Source organism: Salmo salar, chromosome 15, assembly GCF_965601325.2.
Source record: "Salmo salar chromosome 15, fSalSal1, whole genome shotgun sequence".
Classification (NCBI taxonomy): domain Eukaryota; kingdom Metazoa; phylum Chordata; class Actinopteri; order Salmoniformes; family Salmonidae; genus Salmo; species Salmo salar.
Window position 1 is genome coordinate 41,321,831 of NC_138305.1, and position 11,013 is coordinate 41,332,843.

An 11,013-nucleotide genomic window follows, 5' to 3' on the forward strand; every position below is an offset into this window, starting at 1 on the left:
ATAATATCCACCCTGCACAGCCAGAAGAGGACTGGCCACCCCTCATAGCCTGGTTCCTCTCTAGGTTTCTTCCTAGGTTTTTGGCCTTTCTAGGGAGTTTTTCCTAGGGAGTTTTTCCTAGCCACCGTGCTTCTTTCACATGCTTTGCTTGCTGTTTGGGGTTTTAGGCCGGGTTTCTGTACAGCACTTTGAGATATCAGCTGATGTACGAAGGGCTATATAAATACATTTGATTTGATTTTGATTTGATTCTCTAAACCAGCTTCACCTGGAATACTTTTCCAACAGTCTTGAAGGAGTTCCCACACATTTGACTGTACTGTATATACACACAGATAGTGTGTATATACAGATATACACACAGATATATATATATACATCCCCACACACACACACACACACACACACACACACACGTACAGTACCAGTTAAATGTTTGAACATACCTACTCCTTCAAGGGGTTTTCTTTATTTTACTATTTTCTACATTGTAGAAGAATAGTGAATACATCAAAACTATGAAATAACACATATGGAATCATGTAGTAACCAAAAAAGTGTAGCCACCCTTTGCCTTGATGAAAGCTCTGCACACTCTTGGCATTCTCTCAACTAGCTTCATGAGGAAATCACCTGGAATGCATTTCAATTAACAGGTGTGCCTTGTTAACCTCTATGGGTTATGTGGGACCTACTCAACAGCCAGTGTAATCCCGTGGCGCGATATTCAAATACCTTAGAAATGCTATTACTTCAATTTCTCAAACATATGACTATTTTACACCATTTTAAAGACAAGACTCTCATTAATCTAACCACACTGTCCGATTTCAAAAAGGCTTTACAACGAAAGCAAAACATTAGATTATGTCAGCAGAGTACCCAGCCAGAAATAATCAGACACCCATTTTTCAAGCTAGCATATAATGTCACAAAAACCAAAACCACAGCTAAATGCAGCACTTAACCTTTGATGATCTTCATCAGATGACACTCCTAGGACATTATGTTATACAATACATGCATTTTTGTTCAATCAAGTTCATATTTATATCAAAAACCAGCTTTTTACATTAGCATGTGACTAGCATGTGACTAGCATTCCCACCGAACACTTCCGGTGAATTTACTAAATTACTCACGATAAACGTTCACAAAAAACATAACAATTATTTTAAGAATAAAAGATACAGAAATCCTTTATGCACTCGCTATGTCCGATTTTAAAATAGCTTTTCGGTGAAAGCATATTTTGCAATATTCTGAGTAGATAGCCCGGCCATCACAGGCTAGCTATTTTGACACCCACCAAGTGTGGTACTCACCAAACTCAGATTTACTATTAGAAAAATTGGATTACCTTTGCTGTTCTTCGTCAGAATGCACTCCCAGGACTTCTCGTTTACACCCAATGTTGTTTTGGTTCCAAATAATCCATAGTTATATCCAAATAGCGGCGTTTTGTTCTTGCGTTCAAGACACTATCCGAAGGGTGACGCGCCAGCGCGTATCGTGACAAAAAATGTCAAAATATTCCATTACCGTACTTCGAAGCATGTCAAACGCTGTTTAAAATAAATTTTTATGCGATTTTTCTCGTAAAATAGCGATAATATTCCAACCGGGAGATGTTGTTTTCGTTCAAAGACTGAAAATGTAAAATGGACTCTTCACGTGCACGCGCGCACCCATGTCATTGTTCTCAGATCGACCACTATCCAAATGCGCTACTGTTTTTTGCCCAGGGACTGCAGATATCCTCTGTTTTCGATAAAGAGGCTATAGAAGGCCAAGAAATGGTCAGAGAGGGCACTTCCTGTATAGAATCTTCTCAGGTTTTGGCCTGCCATATGAGTTCTGTTATACTCACAGACACCATTCAAACAGTTTTAGAAACTTTAGGGTGTTTTCTATCCAAATCCAACAATTATATGCATATTCTAGTTTCTGGGCAGGAGTAATAACCAGATTAAATCGGGTACATTTTTTATCCGGCCGTGAAAATACTGCCCCCTATCCTAAACAGGTTAATCCAACCACATTGTCCGATTTCAAAAAGGCTTTACGGCGAAAACATAATGTTAGATTATGTTAGGACAGTGCCAACACAAGAAAAACCACACAGCCATTTTCCAAGCAGGAGAGGGGTCACAAAAACCAGAAATACAGCTAAAATTAAGCACTAACCTTTGACGATCTTCATCAGATGACACTCCTAGGACTCAATGTTACACAATACATGTATGTTTTGTTCGATAAAGTTGATATTTATATATAAAAAAAACATTTTACATTGGCGCGTGATGTTCAGAAAATATTTTGCCTCCAAAACTGCCGGTGAATCAGCACAACAATTTACAAAAATACTCATCATAAACGTTGATAAAATATTAAACTGTTTTTCAAAGAATTGTAGATAAACATCTCCTTAATGCAACCGCTGTGACAGATTTTTAAAAAAGCTTCACGGGGAAAGCACACTTTGCAATAATCTGAGTACGGCGCTCAGAAAAATACATCAGGCAATACAGATACCCGCCATTTTGGAGTCATCTAAAATCATAAATAGCATTATAAATATTCACTTACCTTTGATGATCTTCATCAGAAGGCACTTCCAGGAATCCCAGGTCCACAATAAATGTTGTTTTGTTCGATAAAGTCCATAATTTATGTCCAAATACCTCGTTTGTTGTTTGCGCGTTCAGTAAGCTACTCCAAATGTAGGTGCGCTGAAAATTTCACGACGAAAGTCAAGAAAGTTCTATTTACGTTCGTAGAAACATGTCAAACGTTGTATAGCATCAATATTTAGGGCCTTTTTAAACTAAAACTTCAATAATATTCCAACTGGACGATTCCAATGTCTTGAAAAACGTTATGGAACACAGCTACCTCATCAGGTGAATGCGCGCCAATGAACTCATGTCATTTTCTGAGTCACCAACTTCCCGGCCATCTTGTTCGCTCTCTGTTCACTGCAAAAGCCTGAAACAAGTTTCTAAAGACTGTTGACATCTAGTGGAAGCCTTAGGAAGTGCAAAATGAACCCTAAGTCACTGTGTGTTAGATAGGCAATGACTTGAAAAGACTACAAGCATCAGATTTCCCACTTCCTGGTTGGATTTTTCTCAGGTTTTTGCCTGCCATATGAGTTCTGTTATACTCACAGACATCATTCAAACAGTGACAGAGCTGTAGAGTTCCTCTGTAGAGATGGTTTTCCTTCTGGAAGGTTCTCCCATCTCTGTAGCACTCCACCAATCAGGCCTTTATGGTAGAGTGGTCAGACAGAAGCCACTCCTCAGTAAAAGGCACATGACAGTCCGCTTGGAGTTTGCCAAAGGGAACCTAAAGGACTGTCAGACTATGCGAAACAAGATTCTCTGGTCTGATGAAACCAAGATTGAACTATTTGGCCTGAATGCCAAGCGTCACATCTGTTGGAATCCTGGCACCATCCCTATGGTGAAGCACGGTGGTGGCAGCATCAGGCTGTGGAGATGTTTTTCAGCGGCAGGGACAGTGAAACTAGTCAGGATCGAGGCAAAGATGAACAGAGAAAAGTACAGAGAGATCTTTGATGAACCTGCTCCAGTGTACTCAGGACCTCAGACTTGGGCGAAGGTTCACCTTCCAAAAGGACAATGACCCTAAGCACACAGCCAAGACAACACATGAGCGTCTTCGGAACAAGTCTCTGAATGTCCTTGAGTGGCCCAGCCAGAGCCCGGACTTGAACCCTATCAAACATCTCTGGAGAGACCTGAAAGTAGCTATGCAGCAACGCTCCCTATCCAACCTGACAGAGCTTGAGAGGATCTGCAGAGAAGAATGGGAGAAACACCCCAAATACAGGTGTGCCAAACTGGTAGTGTCATACCCAAGAAGACTCGATGCTGTAATCGCTGCCAAAGGTGCTTCAACAAAGTACAGAGTAAAGGGTCTGAATACTTGAATACTCATATTTTTTAAAACCTGTTTTTGCTTGTCATTATGGGGTATTGTGTGTGGATTGAGGAGGAAAAACAATAAGCCTGTAACGTAACAAAATGTAGAAAAAGTAAAGGGGTCTGAATACTTTCCAAATGCAGTGAGAAAATATTTGCCCCCTTACTGATTTTCTCTACGTTATCAGATCTTCAACCAAAACCTAATATTAGATAAAGGGAACCTGAGATAACAAATAACAAAATAAATGTATACTTAAATAAATAAAATAAAGTTATGCAACACCCAATTCCCCTGTGTGAAAAAGTAATTGCCCCCTTATACTCAATGACTAGTGGTGCCACATTCAGCTGCAATGACTGCGACCAAATGCTTCCTGTAGCTGTTGATCAGTCTCTCACATCACTGTGGAGGAATTTTGGCCCACTCTTGCATGCAGAACTGCTTTAGCTCAGCAACATTTGTGGGTTTTATAGCATGAACTGCTCTTTCAAGTCTTGCCACAACATCTCAAATGGGATAAGGTCTGGACTTTAACTAGGCCATTCCAAAACTTCAAATGTGTTGCTTTTTAACCATTTTCATGTAGATTTGATTGTGTGTTTTGGATCATTGTCTTGCTGCATGACCTAGCTGTGCTTCAGCTTCAGCTCATAGACGGATGGCCTGACATTCTCCTGTAGAATTCTCTGATACAGAGTAGAATTCATGGTTCCTTCTATTAAGACAAGTCTTCCAGGTCCGAGGCAGCAAAGTGTCCCCAAACCATCACATTACCACCACCATGCTTGACCATTGGTGTGAGGTTCTTGCTGTGGAATGCAGTGTTAGGTCCCATTATGTCTGGCGAAAACCAATCTCGTCTAAAATGTTGACGCAAGTTTGTCAAAAAGCACCTGGAAGACTCTTCGAAGAATGTTCTATGGACAGATGAGTCAAAAGTCTAACTTTTTGGACTGTGGACATATTTATCATGATCTTAAAACATATTTTTAGCTTTGCTTTTCCCTAGGATGGTTTTTAGTTATTCAGTTTGTCATTCTTTTGTTTTGTATCTTAGGTTTGTGGTGTGGTAAATATTTCAGCTTTTATTTTCATTGTTTTGTTATATTTTTCCTGTAAAGCAAATTGCGTTGCATTCCATGTCTGAAATGTGCTGTATAAATTAAGCTTAATTTGATTTGGAACATAGCAGACCCAAATGTCCGCGCTATATCTGACGTGACTTCTTTTTCTACAGTGAAAGGCATGTTTGTTCAACATAATGTTTTATTTGAACGTTCCACAACGCTGTGCCCTGCTGAACACAGCCCAGGACTTACTGATGAATGCCTTGATGCCCAGGGACTCTATCTCCATGTAGACCAGCAGTCTGCTGTAGTTCTCCACCAGGACTGGGGCCAGGGCAAACTTGATCACCCGCGTGGCAATGCTGTTGATGAGGCTAGAGTGAAATTAGACGGGACATTTAGTCTGATTTTATTTTTATATTGAGTTTTCGCTTACCTTTTTTAATAGGCTTTGATCACTAAACTGTCAGAATACCGCATATGCAAGTGTTGGTATTTGCAGAAAACAGCTGAATGTTCGAGGCATTATTGGCTTAGAAATTGCAGATGGCTTTTTATTGTAAAATCAATAAGCACTGAATCCTCTGCAAAGCCGCCAGAGCATATTTTTTCATGACTTAAAGAACTCATCTCTGTAAAAATAGCTTTTAGGTTGAAATCGATATATGTTGTTTAAACTCATCACCACCACCACCTTCTATCCTCAGTTCTAAATGGCAACTAACAGCAGGGAAAATACAACCATGATCAACAAGAGAGGGAGGAAGACGTCTCGCTTCAACATGCTCATCTGTTTTTTGTGATGTATCACAGAGAAATGTAATTTCATACACACTGAACTGAGTGAGGTGAGATGACGACAACGTATAAATGTTATGTTTAAATATAAACTCATTATTTAAAACTCATTCCGTTTTAAATAGGGCAGTATTAATGGGAATAAATTGACATGGCATGTCATTAAAAAAAACACGACAAAGATCCAAATGAGTATTTTTACCACAGTATTTCAAGCAGGGTGTTTTTTTACTTAATTTAAAACATCATAGGACGCATCCTCAAGTCTTCCTGTAAGCCTCTCGTATGCTGAGGATATTCTATTTTTACTTCAATAACCCCTATTAAGAGCTCTAACTACACTGACCACAAATAAACGCAACATGCAACAATTTCAACAATTTCACTGAGTTACAGTTCATGTAAGGAAATCAGTGAATTTAAATAAATTCATTAGGCCCTAATCTATGGATTTCACATGATTGGGAATACAGATATTCATCTCAAAGGAGAAATGCTCACTAACGGGGATGTAAACAAATTTGTGCGTACGGAACATTTCTGGTATATTTTATTTCAGCTCAAGAAACATGGGACCAACACTTTACATGTTGCGTTTATATTTTTGTAAATGAAGTATGACGTTACGACGCCGAACTGCAGTCAGGTCAATACCCTGGTGAGGACAATGGTCACGCAGATGAGCTTCCCTGAGACGGTTTCTAACAGTTTATGCAGAAATTCTTTGGTTGTGCAAACCCACAGTTTCCTCAGCTGTCCGGGTGGCTGGTCTCAGACAATCCCGCAGGTGAAGAAGCCCGATGTGGAGGTCCTGGACTGGCCTGGTTACAAATGGTCTGCAGTTGAACCTACTGTCAAATTCTCTAAAACGACGTCGGAGGCGGCTTATGGAAACAGCTCTAGTGGACATTCCTGCAGTCAGCATGCCAATTGCACACTCCCTCAAAACTTGAGACATCTGTGGCATTGTGTTGTGTGACAAAACTGCACATTTTAGTGTCCTTTCATTGTCCCCAGCACCAGGCACACCTGTGTAATGATCGTGCTGTTTAATCAGGTTCTTGATATGCCACACCAGTCAGGTGGATGGATTATCTTGGCAAAGGAGAAAATCTGTGCACAACATTTTTGAGAAATATGCTTTTTTTGTGGAACATCTGTGGGATCTTCTATTTCAGCTCATGAAACATTGGACTAACACTTTACATGCTGTGTTTATTTTTGTTCAGTGTAAATTAATCATTACTGTTGATGTTGCTGTATTATCCTGTGAGCAGAACAGTAGTAGTGGTTGTAGGGACAATAGAAATATATGGTATCTGTATCTATCTCAATGGTAAGTATAGCTCACCTCATCCTGGCGTGGACAGTGAGAGAGTCCAGGAGATTCATGGGTAGTGGTGTGACGGAGGCTGATGCGGTACAGTTGGTGCCAGGTAAGGTTATGCGCATGCTGCCGTTGCCATAGATAGATAGTCTCCACCAGCATGTCCATGGGCAGAGTGAGGCACTCTGAGTTAGTGGAGTAGGCATTACACAGCAAGGCGGTCTTATAATCCATCATCCCCAGGGACTTGTTCCTCAGACTCTGCTGGAGAAACCTAAACACACAAGGACAGGTAGAGTTCAATATGAGGCAAGTCGTTTAAATGCAATTGAATCCCAGATTTGAGATGTTGCTTTTATCTCAAACTCAAGGGATCAAAAATCATGCATCTGAGAGTAACACTGCATGTTGGTGACCACTGTAATACTTTTAGACTGACTGCCTAAAGCCTTCTTTCTGCATGCTTCGGTTCAGCTGGTGCCTACCGAGCGAGTGTGCTCGCATACTCCCTTTAAAAAAACTTTAACTTGAAAAACAATAACAAAATGTGGCAATAGTACTGTTTGTCCATCTTGAGACGCCATAGCCAGCATACTTCCTCAAAATAGTCAGAATTAATCAAGAAATCTGTCATTAATTTTGACGTTTTGCCGATCTTAATCGCACAATTTTACATTAAGATGTTTATTGCAGTATTTCTCAAGTGACAAATTGTATATGAAAACGATTCATCTCTCGCTGAATGACAACAAACACTTAATTGAAGAATCCATTCTGTTGACCAATCACCAACGAAGGGGCGTAGACTTCGGCTACAGACTACCGACTTCGAGTTGTCTTGAGATTTCTTTGTGTGTGCACTAACAGCTGGAAAAACCCTTGCCGAAGACCAAAATGTCATCATAATGTATATGCATGAACTGTTCTGAACTGATTCGGATGGGAAGCATGTGGACACCTTACATGTAAGTGTATCCATCTGAGCTTTCTAGTAGACAGCATGACAGATAAGAGCTGGTATTAAGGGCCTATTGTTCTATAAGGTGGAGGAGACAGTCTCTTACTCATGGTGCAGCTTGAGGGAGTGGGAAATGCGGATCTGGCGTGGGTCGACTGGGGCTTGCTGATGTCCGGCACCGGGATGCACTGTAGAAATACACACATCACAATGTCTTTAGCAATCCCAATAAAACCTTAAATAAATCGTCTTCAATAAATCCTCAATTCATAACAATATCTTGTAAACAAAGTAGACACCAAGTAAATAGCTTTAGAACCGGACTATTATAATGCATTATTATCTCATTGAAACACGTTACTCATCCGTTCACAATTTGCTGTATCATCATTGGTCAAAAGCTAATAAATAACCACTTAGCTCCGGGCTAAGCTGTACGAGTCAACCATGGTGTGTGTGTTAGTGCAGCGTTAGTACACAGATTCAGTATTTACATGCTAATGCAAGATTTGGCTGGCAGTTAATTGATGGAGATGGGGCTGCAGATGCCTTAATTGCGTTCCCTTGGATACAGCAGCTCCAGATGTAGTTAGGCTCAAAGTGGAGGATCCTGGTTCCTGCAGGGCTGCTCAGACAGATGGAGGAAACTGAAATAACAGGCCCTCAGAGCTCTGATGGCAGCACAGTCACTTCTTACTTGAGCTACCACACAGATACACAGGGGGCAATGCTACTGTATAGTCCTACTCCATGATCTCCCCTCTAGATACAGTGAGCATGCTAACCTCTACACCGGTAGACATACACATACCAGGGGAGAATGACTGGCCCTTCTCATTGAAGCCACGGAAGTTCAAGGCCACCCGTGGTACTACAGGCCTGGTTTGCAGAAAACAGGATCCCCCATTATTAGGAATGGAAAAATTGCAATCTTTGTGTGTCAAAAATATTTTTTTCAAGAAAATAATTGATTCCAATACACCAGATGTATGACCTTGAACCGATAATTTTATAAATCACACACACAAGAAATAAGGACAATTTAGCAGCCTACAGTACCCCGGTCGGCCTTCAACTCGAGTTACTCAATGAGAGGGGGCAGCACCGAGCTAGCCTGCAACGTCACTTCCTGGAGTAGCTCAAACTGCTATGTTATGTCTCCATGACACACCATCTTAATAATATTTTATAAATTTTTTGGGTACTTTTTCTCCTTTTTCTCCCCAATTGGTAGTTGGACAAGACAACAGTCTTGTCCCATTGCTGCAACTCCCCTAAGGACTCGGAGAGGCAAAGGTCGAGAGCCTTGTGTCCTCCAAAACATAACCCTGCCAAGTCACTGCATGCTTAACGCGGAAGTCAGTCGCACCAATGTGTTGGAGGAAACACCGTCCAGCTGGCGACAGAAGTCAGCTTGCAGGCGCCCGGCCCACCACAAGGAGTTCCTAGAGGACAACGGGACAAGGAAATCCCGGCCGGCCAAACCCTCCCCTAACCCGGACGACGCTGGGACAATTGTGCGCCGCCTCATGGGTCTCCCGGTCACGGCCGGCTGTGACACATCGAACCAGGGTCTGTAGTGATGCCTCAAGCACTGCGATGCAGTGCCTTAGACCGCTGCACCACTCGGGAGGCTGCCATCTTAATCTTAACCAACTTTATTTGGCTTCAATGCGCTATTGAGTCACATAGGAATGGATGTAGTCACGTGACCCATGGCTTTGTCCATTCATATATTCAGTCATTGTCACACACACACCTCTTTCTCTGGGTAGAGCAGGTCGAACAGCTTCATGACAGGGAGGAAGTCTGCCTGGGCGTTCTTCTGGATGCTGCCAGAGATTAACTGGAGCAGGACCCATATCAGGTGGTCTCTGCCTTTGATCAGGCCTCGGCCGGCCAGCTGAGGAGCAACACACACAAGACAGACATTTTAGACACGGTCTGTCTTACGGTCTCTGTCTCACACACTAACTGTGTGGAACAGAAGTGCTTATTCATCCGCTAATGGTAAAAATTAAGCAAGAACAAGTGTTAAAGATAATAGGACAATTGACTGTGTCCACATCTACAAGTGTGTTTCTGTTCCAATCAACACCATCCCACCTTCTGGTGAAGCGAGAGCACCATGTGTGGGAAGCTGCGAACTGGAAGAGCACAAAGAAAATAAGCTGGCTGGGGAGGTGCTGCCACAGGAGCTAGCTGGTGCCGCCGTCATAAAACTGCTCCTACATCTCAGAGCGCTCAATGGCGTACACCAGCTGGTCCTCGATTACCGGATGTGAGGGGGGAGGGCCCAGAGAGAGCGATGCCAGAGGTCAGAGAAGGGTGTAAAATTCAGTTAATGTCAATACAGGGAATTCGCTTGACTTTGGGTGGGGTGTTCCAACACTGACCTGCACTTCACCAAAACAAGTGAGATCAGCCAATAGTGGATTCAGAAATATTGTTCATTTAAAAAAAGGTGGCGCTTGACTGGCCTCATTGACTGCTTCATTCTAGTTCCCTTCCCTCTCACCCCAAACACTGTCTCACACCAACATCACTAAAGTCACTTGGCCCAAATGGGAGTCTCAGAAAAGTTGGTTAGAACAGAACACACACACAAAAAACAGCATGACATGAAAACTACACCACTGCCAAAGAAAGCCCTGATCCCAGAGAAGATGGACTATATCACCAGATTGGTCACTTTTGCGATCAAATAATTGCCAAAGTAATTTCAAAGTAATTAATATGCATGCACTTGTATTTTTAATACATTTGCAAAAATGTCTAAACCTGTCTGATGTGTAGGCAATTTGCAGACTATTCAGATTAGAATGGCAACTGCAGAAACCATACAATTTAAAATGAACTACAACTTCCGTTTAAGAACAAGTTTTATCAAATAAAAACTAAATAAAAAT

At 41.6% G+C, this 11,013-nt stretch overlaps 1 pseudogene; it reads right to left on the minus strand.

Annotated features, from left to right (window-relative positions):
• LOC106571518 (mediator of RNA polymerase II transcription subunit 23-like) overlaps window positions 1-10,380 on the minus strand; it is a 42,523-nt pseudogene extending 32,143 nt beyond the window's left edge.
• Between the last annotated feature and the right edge of the window lie 633 nt (window positions 10,381-11,013).